Source organism: Leiobunum rupestre, chromosome 3 (genome assembly GCF_980474605.1).
Source record: "Leiobunum rupestre chromosome 3, qqLeiRupe1.1.hap1, whole genome shotgun sequence".
NCBI lineage: Eukaryota > Metazoa > Arthropoda > Arachnida > Opiliones > Sclerosomatidae > Leiobunum > Leiobunum rupestre.
The window spans coordinates 62,772,850-62,792,051 of NC_143386.1; positions in this window are offsets into that span (position 1 = coordinate 62,772,850).

Below are 19,202 nucleotides of genomic sequence, written 5' to 3' on the forward strand. Positions count from 1 at the left end.
ACAACATAAAATGGAAATTTTCCCATTGAAAATAACATGGGATTTTGACCTATTCCGAGGGTCCCCCCCTGTGAAAATTTAAAAAAATTGAAAAAAATTTAAAAGGCCAAAATTATAAAAAAAATTATAAAAATTGACGAAAAAAATCAAAATTGATCACATTTTGATCAATTTGAACCAAATGGTTACAAATGAGCCGATATGGCTAAAATTGTAAAAAATGTGAGAAAAAAATATAAAAAATACAAACATTGAAAAAATATATAAAATTGAAAAAATATTGATAAAAAACAGTAGTTTCGATCAAAATTCATAGGAATTGACGGAAATTTATAAGTTGTGTAAAATTGGATTAATGGATAGATAAATTGCGATTTTTTGAAAAACAAAGTATTTATTTTGGTCAATTTGATCAAACTGGATCAAAATTGGAAAATAATAGAGCTAAATTAGACCGATTTTAAAGTCTTGTCAAAATTATATAAAAATAAACTAAATTCGACCAACTATCTCAAAATTGTTAGAATTTTTTTTTTTCAAAATTAAAAAGTGTTAATAACACCAGAAATACATGAACCAAAATTATCAGCGTCCTATTCCTCTAACACGGGAGGCAAGTTCCCCGTTTTCCTCCACCTTAGTGGCCGCGTGCTACCTTCCCCTCCTCGAAAAGAGAACCTCCCCACCTCCGCGGCGAAGGTTTGAATACGCTACCTGGCGACGGCCGAGCGAAACTTTCTCGAAAAACAAATAAATAAAATATGCTGCTGGGGAAAAATTACAAGTGCTTCATGTGTCAGTGGAAGAAAGGCTGTCACCATTAGAAGCAACGTCCAAGGAAAGAATAGCTCAAACAAATATCATAGTAATCAGTTGTTATTAATTAATGAAGCCCAGTTAACGACTAATAAAAACTAGACCAACTTGACTACGTTAAGAATTATAAACAATAAATATTTGTATTATTTTGTTAAAATAATTGTGCTTGTTTTATTTGAAATATAAAACTGAATAGCAAAGTAAAGGTAGCCTTACTCGTAAACGAAATCATCATTTTTATTTATTATTTCTACTAGCTCTTTTCTCGTGGTTTATTTCAGTTTCTTCTTCTTCCGTAGCCTTCTGTTTCTTTGGTCTTCCCATATTCTTTACTACTGCAGGCCTAAATATTTTTATCTGGGTTTCATATATCTTAAGTAGCTCCATTAAGTAATTTGTATATTTTCTAATTCTAATAAAACTTAAGTATTTCTCTGTTCTTTCATACATAAATGGTCTGCTAAGAATAGTTAAAAAGGTTTAAATTTATTTTCTTTTAGCTGCAGCTACCGCGTGGCGCGTTCCACAGTTCCACTGACCTCTATCAAAAACAAAACACGGCTAAGCCTAGGTTTGCAGACCACGTTGCTCACGATTTTCTTCGATGAAATAATTTATCTTAGCCTCACTAGATGGCGGTCTAGTTACCCGTGGTGCATTCGAAATTTTCTCTGTAGTCGCGGGAGGCGGAAAATTAACAAGGCCACCCTATTTAACCCTCCCCTGTCACACGGGGAAATTGCCGCCCGAGAAAAATTTGTTCGCTGATAATTTCGGTTCATGTATTTCTGATAACACTGAATAAAATTATCAAAATAGTTTCGATCCAAAACGATCAAAATTGATAGGAATTGATGGAAATTTATTTATATAGATAAATTTCTTTTTTTTTTAATTTTATACTTTCCAAATTTGGAAAATAATTTTTTTTTCGTCATTTTTTATCAATTTTTTTTTATAATTTTGGTATTTTAAATTTTTTTCAATTTTTTAATATTTCGGTCAAAATCCCATGTTGTTCTATGATGTTGTTTTCAATGGGAAAATTTCCATTTTATGTTGTCAAAAACATTTTTCGTTGCCATGGCAAAACCGTTGCCCATTGAATAAAATCCCTTTAGGGTTTTTCAAGTTACCAATCCCCCGATGTTGAAGAAAATCGGTGTGTAACACCTTGGGTCGTCTCCTTGATAGTTAATTTTTATTTGCGAATGAAACATTTATTTATTTTTTTTTAACTCGGGGCTACATAATATCACAGAGAAAAGGTCAGGTTCATAGTGTCAATTTTAGGTGTAGAGCGCCATCTCTGGAACGGAACACGAAACATTTTTCATAAGTAATGTTATTTTAAATAATTATTATAAATGTTTTTTTTATAAATGCCTTACAGTTTTAATACTTATATATCGTTACACAATTTTCCAACCGTATATTTAGAAGTGGTTAGAAATTTCTAAATTTGTTACTTGCGATAGTTGTCATTATTAATACTTTCAATTTTGGCCAATAGATGGCGACATACGAGTCTTTTAAAAATAAATGATAAAAATTGCAAGCTCTTAGGTAAATTAGTTCTTTAGTAAAACAATTTAAGAATAAGTAACATAATTAAAATAGTATGACACTGAACGATTTCGGTTAGTGATAGTTTGTTACGGAACATGAAACTCGTCACGCTTTATTAATTTCTTCGTTGGCAAAATTAATAACAAATTAGTTTGATGACGATAAATATTTTATGATTATGATTCATTTTCGGTTTCCATTCAATAAAGTATCATTATTTTGCCCAAATACACGATATTTATATAGTTGTTAGCGTTCAAATTATTTATAAGCCTTGGCCGATATTTAAAATAGGCTGTTGGCGGCGATCACTTGGGAAACATGACATGACATTTCTAAAGATTAGTAACAGCTAGCGGCGAGTTCTTAGTCCTTAGTAACGTCATAGTCTCATAGATTTATGAATTAGCATAGATACCTTATGTTGCACACTGGCCCGTGGGAAAAACATGGAAGAGATAGTTAGCAGAATACCCTTATTTTTTGGATGCGCTACGGAATAGTGCCATCTATTGGTGACCAAAATTAGTATTTTAAAAAAAGAACGCTATAGCTTAGGCATAATAATGTTGATAGCCCGAAAGTAACGTGCTTTTGGTAGAAAGATCGCGCTGTAACGTAGCGCATCCAGAAAATGCACGTTGTCTGCTAGTTGTCGCTTTCGTATCAGCCCATGGATTAAAAAACAAATCGTAGAATTGTGAATCTATAATATTTCATATATCTATGAGCCAAGTAAGGATTTAAATGGTCATTGGCCAAACATGACTGTCATAAAAAAATAAATCGTGGATAATAAGTATTGTCACACTTCTGGTGCTTATGCTATTTATAATTTAACGCGTCTCCGTGATGCCAGGTGGATAATGCAGCGTAAGCCTTTTAGGTGCGTCAAGACGCGTTCTAAAGCCAAAATTTGTATTTGATGGCTGGGACACTTTCTTGAAATCATGTACGAACGAAAACAGTTATCATTAGTCGGTGTCGTCATCTACCGCAAACCATCCGTGATAATAATTTAAGCAATTGGCGCTATCTACGAGTATAAGCAGATAGCGTTTAAAAAAATTATATATTTTTTTTCTAAAAATAGGTGACGCCAACGACTAATGATAATGGTTTAGATTCGTGCATGATTTGAAGAAAGTGTTCCTCAAGACCCCAGCCACAGCAGATGTAAATTGTGGCTCTAGAAGTACTACTACGTCACCACGTGTGAAAAAGACCTCTCCTCCGCGGGAATAGACTTCGTGCTTAGTTTAAATTTTGGTCATAAGTATCGCCACCTACCGACCGAGTTTGAAAATGAATATATGAACTCGGTCTCTAGATACAGTGTCCATGGTCTGCTCGTTTAAAATTATCTCTGCACAACAGCTGAAAGTTCAACCGAAAAACATTCGAAAGTTGTCTGCTACTTCTTCACATAATTAGTTGACGGATACTAAGGCAGATGGCGCTATATTTCCTAAGCTCGAAGCCTATTAGCTTGATGCATTTACATACTTTTACCATGCCCTATGGTCGTCTCAACATAGTCGTTCTCCCTAAATGTAAATAAATAAATTATTGGTACTATCAAAAGTAACAAAATTACCAAAAGTGTGTCAATCGACCCTCTTTCTGAATGAATGTTACGAGCGAAATACAAGTTGGGAGGGGAGAAGGGAAAGTATGCCTTGGGGAGGGAAGGAAGTTAAAACAAATAACGCGTCGCAGTGAGGAACGGCAGAATTAAGTAGAACTGATCAAAGCTACTGTATTTTTTGATTTTTCGTCGTTCGGTGGAGATGCTATTGCCATCTACTTACGATATAATACCATAGACTAAAAAAAGATACAGAAAGGTGGCAATAAATAGTCTTTTATGTGGTCGATCTCGAGTCGAGCATTCATTAAACCTTTAGCATGCGAAAGTACAGGGATTGTCACACTTTTGTGAATTATGTCACTTTTGGTAGTAGTATATTTCGCCTTGGGCATATTTAGGCTCAGCTTTTATTAGATCACTTGATATGTCAAAACAGATAGTTTATTTTTGATTTGCTTTCCACAAGATTATATATTTTCTAAAGGTATAAGCAGAAGTAACATAATAACACTAAGTATGACACTTCCTATTGTCTTAATATTAATTTCCGGGCCAAACCTTTTTTCGACACTGAAATTTTCGCCAAGTCCGACTTGAACTTGCACTCGAACTGAGTAGTAGTATATTTCGCCTTAGGAATATTTAGGCATTAGGGGGCTCTGTGCTGAGACCTAAACCTAATTGAGCAATAGCTCTGAAAAGCAGTTCGGTGATAATTTTTCCTAATTGACAAACTTATTGGTATTATGTTACTTTTGGTATAAATCAGATATTGGTTCAGCTAACTGTATCTAGTGAGATAAATTATAGCAAATCAGTTCAGATTGGTTACTTGGTATAAGAAATCATTTAAAATTTAAGATCAGATTGTTAATAGAGAGGAGTATAAAATATTAATCTAATCTGAATAACTTATTATCGATCCTAGGGGGTAACCACTTCGAAAAAAATTGCACACCAAATATTTTCGATATTTTTTTTAAATATTTCCAAATATTTCCAGAAATATAAAAAAAAATTCCATTTATTTATCTAGGTTTCCAATATTTCTTTCGAATTCTCGAGATTTTCTTATATTTCTTTGGATTTCTAGATTTCCAAAAATATCGAAAATATTTCCGTTTATTTCTAGATTTCCAGAAATATCGAAAATGTTTCCGTTTATTTCTCTAGATTTCCAGAAATATCGAAAATGTTTCCGTTTATTTCTCTAGATTTCCAGAAATATCGAAAATGTTTCCGTTTATTTCTCTAGATTTCCAGAAATATCGAAAATGTTTCCGTTTATTTCTCTAGATTTCCAGATATATCGAAAATATTTCCGTTTATTTCTAGATCTCCAGAAATATCAAAAATGTTTCCGTTTATTTCTCTAGATTTCCAGAAATATCGAAAATATTTCCGTTTATTTCTAGATTTCCAGAAATATCGAAAATGTTTCCGTTTATTTCTCTAGATTTCCAGAAATATCGAAAATGTTTCCGTTTAGTTCTCTAGATTTCCAGATATATCGAAAATATTTCCTTTTTATTTCTCAAGATTTCCGATATTTCTCCTGGATTTCCAATATTTCCTATATTGCTTGTGGATATCTAGATTTCCGGAAATAATTATTTCGATTTATCACTGTTTGTACACCAGATTTCTTAAAATCCGATATCTGAAAATTACGAACTGAATAACCTGATCAGTTGGCCGTTGAAAGCACTTTGTCAGACTTATCAGTGTTATGTTACTTATGGTATAGTGAACCGCAATATATTGGTGTTCAGGGAGAAGTTTCCTAAGAGCGGCTACACGGTAAATGTATCCGATTTAATTTTTTATTCTCCGAATGAATGGAAACAGAAAAATATAGTTTTTTCGCGGTTCTGAATAAGTCTATTTTTACACCCGTAAAAAACCCCTTTCTAGCATTTAAACGCGTCGCTATGCTACGCTTAAATTCTCGCGATAAAGTATTAACCGAGGAAAGAGCAAAAAAGGGAGACCTAGAAGCAGCACTTCCTTTCGCTTTGAAACGCGCGTGCTGACAAAGAGGGGTTTTTGTTTCTGGCATTCGTCACGTATCCCAAATGACTTCATCTTTTTGCTCGGGCGACGAGATAAAACGTCCCCCTAGCGGCACGCCAGAGGACCAAAGTGTCTTCTTCTTTGGATAGGAAACAAAAACCCCCTTTAATACGGCGCACCAACTCCTTGACAACTATTTAATTAATGTAAGTTGTCTTTGGGCTGTGAAATCTAGTCCGCTAGTCCCCCCCCCCTTACATTTTTTTAATCGCTACAATCTCGCGCGCATGCGTAGTGTATTCGCGGTGTGGCGTCGAAAATAAACAAAAAAACCGGGAGGTTGGATAATCGCCCATTTATATTTTGATGTACCATCGTTTAAAGTCGTAGTTAACCCGATGTTTTTGTAGAAACTAAACGGTAGGGGTGCAGTTTGCGCGTACTAAATGTGTAGTTTGAAGCCGGGTGAGGTAACGTTTCGGCTCTAGTGAGTCTTGATTGATGGTTTCGATATTCACGCGACAGATGGCGACTGTATCTCGAGAACTCCGAGATGCCATCTGAACGCGTCAAGTGAAACGAGCTGGGTCCGTTTCTCTTCGTAACTATTTGATTCCATTTGTCAATCTCCCGAATTTTTGCGTTTCCTCCCTCTTACTTCCCGCGGTTAGGGGTGTCCCTAGGGGTGTTGCCGCTTTACGCGGGTGGTCCTTGAACCCCCCGTAGTTCCTTCCGCGGTTTATTAGCTAACCGTTACCCAAAATTCGCGGCGATTGAGATAACATTTGGTGTTCCTTGTTTTTCCTTAATTTTGCAAATCGCCCGCAGATCGTGAATATTATTCTGATTGATTTCCCTTTAAATCCCGAAATAAAATAATGAAGAATAATCAAAGAGTATATTTTCAACTAATTTCTGAAAGTATAATTTATTTTGGTATTTTCTAAATGGCCAGCAAGAAGTTCGAATTTTTTTAAAACCTATTTGAACAAGCTGGTTTGTTTTTCAAAATTTAGCATTATGAAAAATCGAAAATTATCACAACAATGATAACTCGGTAGTTACCATGGTAACCAGTGGCGTAGACAAGGGGATGGTTACCGTGTCAAAACCCCACCTTCGGTGTAGATTTGGCTGAATTAAAATTTCACCCCCTTCTCAATCCCCCTTAGGTACTTTACATAGTTTAAACAATTCCCTTTAACGATTTCTGGCTACGCCACTGATGGTAACCAACTATTGATAGCACCCTACAGCAACCATGAACCAAGAATCTAAGGGAACTCACTGTTCATGCTTTAAAAAGCACGCGTGAATACTGGGAATAGGAAAATCATGGTTAGTTTTAGTCGTTCAATGTCGACAAACTTGGCGTTGCTGAAGTCGATTTCCGACGTAGTTTCGTAGACAAGCTGAAGCGTTCACGTTCAATTTTGACAAAATGGCGCCGTTGTTGTCGGTTAAATAATTAGGCTTAGTAAGTCTTAAACCTTTTATTTTCGAAATCGGCTCTTTAAAAGTTTAAGTAATGGTAATTAACCATTGTGTTCAGTAAAAATAACCTGCTAAGCCGAGTACGGCTGAGGTTTTTAATCAAATTCACTGGAATCCATTTTATTTCTAAACTTAAAAAATTTAATGAACTAAGCCTAACCTAACATTCTCACACGTACTGTCGCCTAAGCCACAACTAGTGATAGTTGAACAGAATTCTTGAGGCGCTTCAAAGCGGCTGGCGTACCTCAGTAAGTTAAGTTTGAAGAAACCACCTATGGACTGTGAGAAGGATGATAAAATACGCGAAAAGGTAGATTTGTCCATAATTAAAAGGGATAATACAGCTAAATCCTAAACAAATTTGAAGAAATTAAAAAACTTACTAATAACTCGGATCAAATAGATCTTCGAGCAAAAAACGCGAAACGCGGATCAAATAGATCTTCGAGTAATAAAAATATAGCCAGAAATTCCAACGGTAGACCGGTTTCGTTCTATTTGGAACTCATCAGTACCGTGCGGGAAATCTGGCTGGCGACTGTCAAATCTAAAGGAGAAACTAAGCCTAAACATTAAAAATTTCAAAACGCGTTGCATATAGCAACGGAAAGCCGAAAAGGGGGGAGAGTGGTGGAGAATAGTATATACGATAAGTTAAGTTTGAAGAAAGTAAGCCTTCCGATTAAGGCCACGCCTACCGTGACAAAATATCGGGATGATCGGTCCCGTAGCAACCGATGAAGGCTGATTTTTCCGGAAGTGTTGGCAGTGACGTAATTTACGTCATATCCGATGAACAAGGTTTGATTAAAGAAAATACCTTTATGGTATACTTAAAAGTGATTATTTTACGTATGCTAGGAGTAATAAAAATAAAATTAAAATTATACAACGTCAAAAGTTGAAAATATTTTTTCTTTCATCAGTCAACGAACTCAAATTCAAATAAAAATGTAATAACATACTTAAAAAAATATTAATATATATATATATATATATATATATATATATATATATATATATATATATATATATATATATATATATATATATTCGGACCTGACTATTTTTGGAGAGGGCCAATGATGGGTTCCATTCATTAACTTCTTCTCGATTCGATTGTAGTTCCTTTTTCTGCCGCTGCTGTCGCAAAAAGCATTTCCCAATTTTCGGAGTGAAAAATGCAACCGCTACTTCTGAAAGCAAACTTTCACTATTGAAATTGGGGAGTGGATTATATAACGTATTTTTATGATCCCTTGTTGAATCTTTTTGATAAATATACTCCAGATTTAATGCGTATTTTAACGACCTAGTGGCCCTCCTTTCTCTGTGGTTATATTGAAGTATCTCTCGATTAGGCGGAAGATGGCGCTAGCGTACTCTCTATCCAGCGGCTGATTAATGATGAGTCTTCAGCTCTTCCTCCTACTTTTAGCCCCACAAACTTTATTTTTAAAGTGAAAAAACATGAAAAGCCCATATAATGTTATTTTGATTTTCTCCCTATAATGTTAAAATATGACTGCATAGTGAATTTTCATTGTAACGTGCAGTCTAGATAACTTATGATTCTGATAAATTTCTAATAATGGCATTTCACTTGCAGGGATTCTAGATACGCGATAGTTACTGTATTCGCGACCGAAAACTACCACTACGCCACCTTTGATTCGCCATTGAAACCTAGATAGGTAGCGGCTAAAGCAGACGCTACTAGTTTTTCTTCGTCGTTATTCGTAAATTTAATTTTATAAATAATGATACTTGCATTTTAATATAATTTTGGCATCGATAAGTTTATTTAAGAAAAAACGTTCTTATGACTTTTTAATTGGTCTGTAGCAGACGCTAGATTATAGGCGCTACCTCGAATAAGATAGCACTGTTACGCCACCTAGACTCGTTTCGGTCGCGAATTGTCCAAAGATTTACATTCCTAATTAAGTCAGAAATTTACATTCCTAATTAAGTCAGAAATTTACATTCCTAATTAAGTCAGAAATTTACATTCCTAATTAAGTCAGAAATTTACATTCCTAATTAAGTCAGAAATTTACATTCCTAATTAAGTCAGAAATTTACATTCCTAATTAAGTCAGAAATTTACATTTCTAATTAAGCCAGAAATTTACATTCCTAATTAAGCCAGAAATTTACATTCCTAATTAAGTCAGAAATTTACATTCCTAATTAAGTCAGAAATTTACGTTCCTAATTAAGTCAGAAATTTACGTTCCTAATTAAGTCAGAAATTAACGTTCCTAATTAAGTCAGAAATTTACGTTCCTAATTACGTCAGAAATATACATTCCTAATTAAGTCAGAAATTTTCATTCCTAATTAAAAGGGCTACAGAATAGTTTTAATTTTGAGGACGGGTTCGACAGGAGCACTTGTTTTGGGAAGCGGGAAAATATTTTGGTCACGTGATTGAAGCTACCTGAAATTCGGCCCGAATATTTTAAACGATTCGGTGGGCCTTTAAAGGAAATATAAACATCAATGACAACTAAAAATCTTATCGACCTAATGAAGTAATTTTTGAAAAGATGGCGCCAGTAAGTCCTAGGTGGTTAAGCTACTTCCACCAATGGGAGAGTTAGCAAAAGGTCACGCTTTTTCTTTGCCCAATAGAAAAGAAGGGGAAAGGTCAATAACCTTTCACCCGCTTTCACATTGGTGGAAATAGCTTAACCGCCAAGGACTTACAATAGTTAGTGGCACCTAGGAGCAACAAACACAAGGAGAACGCAGCTAGCCTTTAAACACGCTAACGAAGGGTTGTGTACGCATTTCATTGGACGAGCGCCACGAGCCTTTACGATGAACGTTTTACGAGCGGGGGGAAGCCAATTTCGGTATTTTCCCCTTCCGACGGCAGCAGGCGCTAAAGCGTCTAGCCAATGAAAAATGTACGCAAGAAAATCCACGACTTTTGACGGGTTGCGTTCTCCTTGTGCGGGGTGTTGTGTTTGTTGCTCCTAGCTGGCTATTCAAAATTTATCTCATTAGGAAGTTTACACTTATGTCACTAGTTAAAGTGGCGCTGGGTGTAACTTCGAAGTAACCAAGGCGTGAAATCTCTTTCAAAATAAGCAAATTTTTGATTGTGACCAAGGCCTATTGAAAATAAAACGCTTTGCAATGAAAATTCAAACTTATTTCGACGATATAATGACAAATTATTGAATCGTAACATGAAATTGACAATTATAAACATTCGTTTTGTTTCTGACGGAACTTTTTTTGAAATTTGAGATCAAAACGCGTTTTTACTGGTATTTATTGCCATCAACGTGACCTGGTAATCATTCTGCCAACAAATAGAGATAAATCCTAATTATAGTGTTTCGTATATGTAGACAATTGTTGTAAATTTAAAATGCACATAATTTTACACGCGACAAGGCTTCGAGTTTTAAATATGGTGTAGGTACATTTGTTCGAATTTCATTCGTCCGAACCGCCGAAATAACAAATGTTTCAATTGTTCGAATTGGACAACTTGTTTGTTTCATTCGTCCGAATCGGTAGCATCACTTGTCCGAATTCTGTCGCTAAATTAGTATTTCTTATTGCGGTTTTAGGTAAGGTTAGGTTCACGTTAATGTTACTATTTTCTTATATTAACGGACAAACGATAATTCCAAGGAGAGTCTAATATTATTAGACTCTCCTTGATAATTCGAACAAATGAAATACATTTTCGGACATACGATCCTGTTTTCCGGCATTCGGACAAATGATCATTCGGACATTTGTACCACCGTTCGGACGAATGAAATTCGAACAAATGTACCCAAATCTTAAATATCTGGGGCACTTCCTGATAACGAAACAAGGTTTTCAAAGAAAATTTACTATCTATATGAACTAGTTTAGTCTTGCCGAGTATATCGGGAATAAGGTGAATTTAGATAACCACGCGTGCATCATTATCAACCAAGGCTAAATCCTAAATTAGATCGTGTTAAATCCAATATTCAAAAACTATTTTTTATGATTTAAAGTTTTGGTCAGATAATGTTAACTTAATTTTTATTTTTATGAAAATTGGAATCTGATAACCCTGTTTTCTACACCGAATATAAGATTTAAACAAAGGCGCTGTACTGTTTCGTTGTTAGTAAGGTTTCTAACTTTGGCTGAGGTTCAGAAAGACTATTGGTTTTTCACACTATACTTAAAGGGAGCTTATAAATATATCTGTCACCTGTTCTTAAAAGTAGATTAATGGATGATTTTCACGTACACAAAAAAGGTTCTTCTACTAGCTCCTTCCGTGACTAACCGCTAGGTGGCGCGCGTAATGATAGTAAGCTCCACATTCATTAATTAAAAGTACGAACCCGATCCGCTGCCATCGAGGATTCATACCTGTTTGCCAAAAGGCCGTTGCTACAAAAGAATGAGACAATGGGAGAAATTTTGCGGGACCCGTGTATGGTGTCTTTTGATTATGTGTCCTCTTTGAGTATAATTTATTGTGGACGACGCGAAACACCTTTCTAGTACAAAGCCACCAAGCACCTCCGTTTAACGGCCTTTCTTCTTGTATTGTAACCAACGGCATCATCATCAAACTTTCGTTTTTGATTCGGTTTGATTGGCGGTAGCAGGTGGTCTTTTACGATCTATTCTAGCTCTCTGTCTGTGGCGCTGTGCGATATTTGGATTGTATGGAAGTGGCTGTGTTGATAGATGTACGGGGAATTGTTTATCTTCATTTAACCTTTTTCGTTTGTAGTATTTGAATAACAATACTTCCTGTTACTTATAAAAGGGCTGAATGTAAAATTGTCGTGGTATATTAAATCGTTAAAATTTAGAATTTAGAACTTTTAGGGTATATTAAAAATGAAGGGACTTTAATTTTAAAATTTCACGCAATTTGTTAAAAAAACCCTCTTACTGGTCTAGCAAACACATTTAGCAACACAATCAAGCAATAACGATAATAGTGGGTGTAGGGAGCTGTTGGCTCGCGTGGCATGAAGGGCTTGCCACCACCCTCCTACTCTTTGTAACCCGGCCACCTGTTTAAAGGCATTATAAGTCACTCGATGACTTGAGCCTAAGATGGTGCCTTGGGTATTAGCCTATAGTCAGTTGCAGGCTAAGAAAGACAAAATATATAGTACAGTCGGCGCAAGGATACCTCAGACCATTTCCGGCCAGTCGACCGCGCGAAATTTGAATTTGGCCACTTTACGGTCAATTTCAAATTTCGTGAGTTTCATCGTATTTTCGCGCCATCTAGGAACCGAAATTGGAATCTATTTTTTAATTTCATGTTGTCATGAGTTTAATCACTGAATACAGCCGAATTATTTTGCTAAAGAAGGTTCGATAATGGAAGCTCCAAATATTTTAAATAGCCCAAGAGGTTACTATAAAAAGCATGATAAAGGTTAATTGTTAACAGGTAAAGATAAAAAAATAATTTTAAACGTCTATAGCTCATTAAGACAACGTTACCCCCAAGAAAGCGTGGTAACTATTTTAAAAGAAACTGCCGATTTAACTGGTAAGACGTAGAAATAAATTTACAAAATTAAATATTTATACATACTATTTTAAATTTAAGAATGATAGGAATGCCTTATCTTTTAAATTTGCTCGCCACCACAATTATGAAATTTAAAAATAAATATTCCAATTTTGGTCTCTAGATGGCGCTAAAAGACGACAAAAAGAGCAAAATTCGAATTTGACCGTAAAATGGCCAAATTCAAATTTCGCGCGGTGGAATGACCGGAAACGACCTGAGGTATCCTTCCGCCGATTGTACTATATATTTTGTCTTTCTTAGCCTGCAACTGACTTATAGCTGATTATTATTATTATTATTAAGTTACTCTAGCAACTCAGTTTACTAAATCAACTTCATAGCAACTCACTACTAAATAAACTTCATAGCAACTCAGTCTACTAAATAAACTTCATAGCAACTCAGTCTACTAAATCAACTTCATAGCAACTCAGTCTACTAAATCAACTTCATAGCAACTCACTACTAAATAAACTTCATAGCAACTCAGTCTACTAAATAAACTTCATAGCAACTCAGTCTACTAAATCAACTTCATAGCAACTCAGTCTACTAAATCAACTTCATAGCAACTCAGTCTACTAAATCAACTTCATAGCAACTCAGTCTACAAAACCAACTTCATAGCAACTCAGTCTACTAAATAAACTTCATAGCAACTCAGTCTACTAAATAAACTTCATAGCAACTCAATCTAGCAACTCACTCATTCATTGGTTAAATTTGGCGTGGACTGTGTTGCAAGGCAAACCTTTACGTAAGTGGTGAGGTCTGGTTAAATTAACGACCTTCTTGTTTATGGCCTAACACTTATCAACTTCCTATTTCGCAAATCAGATCGAGTCAAAGCTAGTTAGCCATAAAATGAGACGGGGAACACTTTTCTAATTGGAACCAACTTCGTAACTCTTACGGTTCTCAAGTTAATTTTCGAACTACCTTGAAGACATGGTTCAAGGTCATTCAAATTTTCATAGTTGGTTGATCCCCTGAGCGCTCTATAACAACCTAAAATTTCAAAATCGTAGCTAAAACACATTTTGAGATATTCGTCCTGGTCCATTTTTTAGTTAACACCCTGTATTTTACATCTTAAATTTATAAGTAATAGACTCGGTAAATTTGAACTGTAATGACCTAACTGCCTACTTCTCTCGTAAGAGATGTATTAATTAAACTTTTGTATTTAGATAAGTGGAATTGAATTAGCTTTTTCAATTTACATAGAGCCACGCAGCGGCCCACGCGAGAAGTTCATTTATCGGCGGGATTTGGATTTTGGGATTTCTCGTCGGATTTCAGGATTTTGCATTTTCTCGATATCTCGTCAGATTTCAGGATTTTGCAATTTCTCGATATCCCGTCAGATTTCTAGATTTCTCGAGTGTTTTCAGAATTTCGCAAATTTCTCGATTTCACGTCGGATTTCTAGATTTCTCGTGGGTTTTCAGAATTTTGAAATTTCTCGAATTCACGTCGGATTTCATTATTTTGTAATTTCTCGAATTCATGTCGGATTTCATTATTTTGTAATTTCTCGATTTCCCGTCGGATTTCAGGATTTTGCAATTTCTCGATATCCCGTCAGATTTCAGGATTTTGCAATTTCTCGATATCCCGTCAGATTTCTAGATTTCTCGAGTGTTTTCAGAATTTCGCAAATTTCTCGATTTCACGTCGGATTTCTAGATTTCTCGTGGGTTTTCAGAATTTTGAAATTTCTCGAATTCACGTCGGATTTCATTATTTTGTAATTTCTCGAATTCACGTCGGATTTCATTATTTTGTAATTTCTCGATTTCCCGTCGGATTTCAGGATTTTGCAATTTCTCGATATCCCGTCAGATTTCAGGATTTTGCAATTTCTCGATATCCCGTCAGATTTCTAGATTTCTCGAGTGTTTTCAGAATTTCGCAAATTTCTCGATTTCACGTCGGATTTCTAGATTTCTCGTGGGTTTTCAGAATTTTGAAATTTCTCGAATTCACGTCGGATTTCAGGATTTTGCAATTTCTCGATATCCCGTCAGATTTCAGGATTTTGCAATTTCTCGATATCCCGTCAGATTTCAGGATTTTGCAATTTCTCGATATCCCGTCAGATTCCAGGATTTTGCAATTTCTCGATATCCCGTCAGATTTCAGGATTTTGCAATTTCTCGATATCCCGTCAGATTTCAGGATTTTGCAATTTCTCGATATCCCGTCAGATTTCAGGATTTTGCAATTTCTCGATATCCCGTCAGATTTCAGGATTTTGCAATTTCTCGATATCCCGTCAGATTTCAGGATTTTGCAATTTCTCGATATCCCGTCAGATTTCTAGATTTCTCGAGTGTTTTCAGAATTTCGCAAATTTCTCGATTTCACGTCGGATTTCTAGATTTCTCGTGGGTTTTCAGAATTTTGAAATTTCTCGAATTCACGTCGGATTTCATTATTTTGTAATTTCTCGATATCCCGTCAGATTTCAGGATTTTGCAATTTCTCGATATCCCGTCAGATTTCAGGATTTTGCAATTTCTCGATATCCCGTCAGATTTCAGGATTTTGCAATTTCTCGATATCCCGTCAGATTTCAGGATTTTGCAATTTCTCGATATCCCGTCAGATTTCAGGATTTTGCAATTTCTCGATATCCCGTCAGATTTCAGGATTTTGCAATTTCTCGATATCCCGTCAGATTTCAGGATTTTGCAATTTCTCGATATCCCGTCAGATTTCAGGATTTTGCAATTTCTCGATATCCCGTCAGATTTCAGGATTTTGCAATTTCTCGATATCCCGTCAGATTTCTAGATTTCCCGAGTGTTTTCAGAATTTCGCAAATTTCTCGATTTCAAGTCGGATTTCTAGATTTCTCGTGGGTTTTCAGAATTTTGAAATTTCTCGAATTCACGTCGGATTTCATTATTTTGTAATTTCTCGAATTCACGTCGGATTTCAGGATTTTGCAATTTCTCGATATCCCGTCAGATTTCAGGATTTTGCAATTTCTCGATATCCCGTCAGATTTCAGGATTTTGCAATTTCTCGATATCCCGTCAGATTTCAGGATTTTGCAATTTCTCGATATCCCGTCAGATTTCTAGATTTCTCGAGTGTTTTCAGAATTTCGCAAATTTCTCGATTTCACGTCGGATTTCTAGATTTCTCGTGGGTTTTCAGAATTTTGAAATTTCTCGAATTCACGTCGGATTTCATTATTTTGTAATTTCTCGATATCCCGTCAGATTTCAGGATTTTGCAATTTCTCGATATCCCGTCAGATTTCAGGATTTTGCAATTTCTCGATATCCCGTCAGATTTCAGGATTTTGCAATTTCTCGATATCCCGTCAGATTTCAGGATTTTGCAATTTCTCGATATCCCGTCAGATTTCAGGATTTTGCAATTTCTCGATATCCCGTCAGATTTCTAGATTTCTCGAGTGTTTTCAGAATTTCGCAAATTTCTCGATTTCACGTCGGATTTCTAGATTTCTCGTGGGTTTTCAGAATTTTGAAATTTCTCGAATTCACGTCGGATTTCATTATTTTGCAATTTCTCGATATCCCGTCAGATTTCAGGATTTTGCAATTTCTCGATATTCCGTCAGATTTCTAGATTTCTCGAGTGTTTTCAGAATTTCGCAAATTTCTCGATTTCACGTCGGAATTCTAGATTTCTCGTGTTTTTTCAGAATTTTGAAATTTCTCGAATTCACGTCGGATTTCATTATTTTGTAATTTCTCGATATCCCGTCAGATTTCAGGATTTTGCAATTTCTTGATATCCCGTCAGTTTTCAGAATTTTGAAATTTCTCGAATTCACGTCGGATTTCATTATTTTGTAATTTCTCGATATCCCGTCAGATTTCAGGATTTTGCATTTTCTCGATATCCCGTCAGATTTCAGGATTTTGCAATTTCTCGATATCCCGTCAGATTTCAGGATTTTGCAATTTCTCGATATCCCGTCAGATTTCAGGATTTTGCAATTTCTCGATATCCCGTCAGATTTCAGGATTTTGCAATTTCTCGATATCCCGTCAGATTTCTAGATTTCTCGAGTGTTTTCAGAATTTCGCAAATTTCTCGATTTCACGTCGGATTTCTAGATTTCTCGTGGGTTTTCAGAATTTTGAAATTTCTCGAATTCACGTCGGATTTCATTATTTTGTAATTTCTCGATATCCCGTCAGATTTCAGGATTTTGCAATTTCTCGATATCCCGTCAGATTTCAGGATTTTGCAATTTCTCGATTTCCCGTCGGATTTCTGGATTTAGCAATTTCTTGATATCCCGTAGGATTTCTGGATTTCTCGTGGGTTTTCAGGCAGTGGCGTAGCTTAGAACTCAGAGGCCCCCCGCAAAAATCTCTATGAGGCCCCCCTATAAAATTTTTTAAATGGTTAGCGGGGCCCCCCGAAGCTCGAGCCCCCCCGCACCGTGGGCCCTGCGGACCATCAGCTACGCCACTGTTTTCAGGATTTGGCAATTTCTCGATTTCACGTCAGATTTCTTGATTTCTTTCTGGATTTCGAGATTTTGAAGAATTCTAGGCTGTATTTCGTATTTCCGACCCCTCGGGTGGTGTACACACCCGTGGTTTGGCGGGAAATTGGCGAAACTATAAAGAAAATATGGTCTTAACCAACTTGTTAAAATGGGAAAACAAAATCACGTGACTACCATTTCACAGCCAACTTCGATTCGGTAACTTGTGCTCATAGTTGGCCGTGCGACGGTAAAGAAAAATGTATTCCTTCCAGATGCTGCAGACAGCTAATTAACTTTCTTTTACAAAGTGTTTTAAATAATAGTAATAATTAGATAATTTAGCTGAAACGATTAAAATTTAAACCACCATTAGCAAAATAAAATGAATAATAGTTCGTATTTCTTAGGATAGATGGCGCTGCACATCTTCACAAAGTCACGTGACTACCATCTTTTCAGGCCCCCTGGACTTTATAGTTTCGCCTATTAACTCGTACATGTTTAATTTTAATGGTTTAGATCAAGGTTCGTAAAAGAAAAGCACTGGGATACCAATCTCGAAACTTTGGGCATACGACCAATGTCATCACTGTTCCGTACGATCCGATTGTAGTAAGCCAATGCGAACAGGAATGGGCAAAAAGCATATTTCTCTTTCTCTCCGGCAGAGGGCGAGCGAGGGCTCTCCATTGTGGACTTTACACATTACTTATAAATCTCCTTTGTGTTTGTCGTGCGGTATACGGCGAAGGCAGCCAAGAGTGTAGCGTCGAGGATAAGGACGATGGCTGATGGTCCGCGGAGGACTAGGAGGGGGGGACGCGCGTATCCACCGGAAGCGTCCGGGACAGCCAGCTTGTAGGGGCGACCCTTCTTTTTAAAAAGCGCGGGTGGCGGCGTCGGGTATTATTTGACCCGCGGGTTTTGGAAGACCCGAGAGGAAGGAAGTAGCCAACGCTCGAGTGGCGGCCGGCAAAGGCCCTAACTCGACCCCGCAAAACTATGAGCTTTTATGAGAGGGCGAAAAGGGTATAAAGGAGACCCGCCCCCTACCGGCGACGAAAGAAAACACTGAAAGCCTATCTTTCTCTATCTTTTCTTTAGTTTCTGACTATTATATTGGCAGAAATAGACGAAAACCGAGCCGGAGTAGGGTTGGGCGCAAAAGGTCTTATAATACGCGCTCAGGAACTCGATGCTTCCGGCATCGTACCATCCGTGATCCGTCCGCATCCCCGCAGTTATCACATACGTTATTCCGCTTTCAAAAATAAGAATGGCTGCTTATTATTGTACTTTGATGAGCCGTTTTTTATTCGTATCAATCTTCTTGTTATTAATAAATTTCGTTCGGGTTTTAAATATTATTGGCGTTTTTACGCGTAGGCCTGTGCACGGCTAATGTTTTCAATTAATTTCTGGAATTTTAGTTTGACAATTCGTATCATACGAGAGAATCTAGTGGCCAGCATTGTCAAACCTAGGAGCAACAAACACAAGGAGAACGCAGCTAGCCTTTAAACACGCTAACGCAGTGTTGTGTACATATTTCATTGGACGAGCCTTTAAGCTGAACGTTTTACGGGCGGGGGGGGGGGGGAGACAATTTCTGAATTTTCCCTTTCCGATGGCAGCAAGCGCTTAAGCGTCTAGCCAATGAAAAATGTACGCAAGAA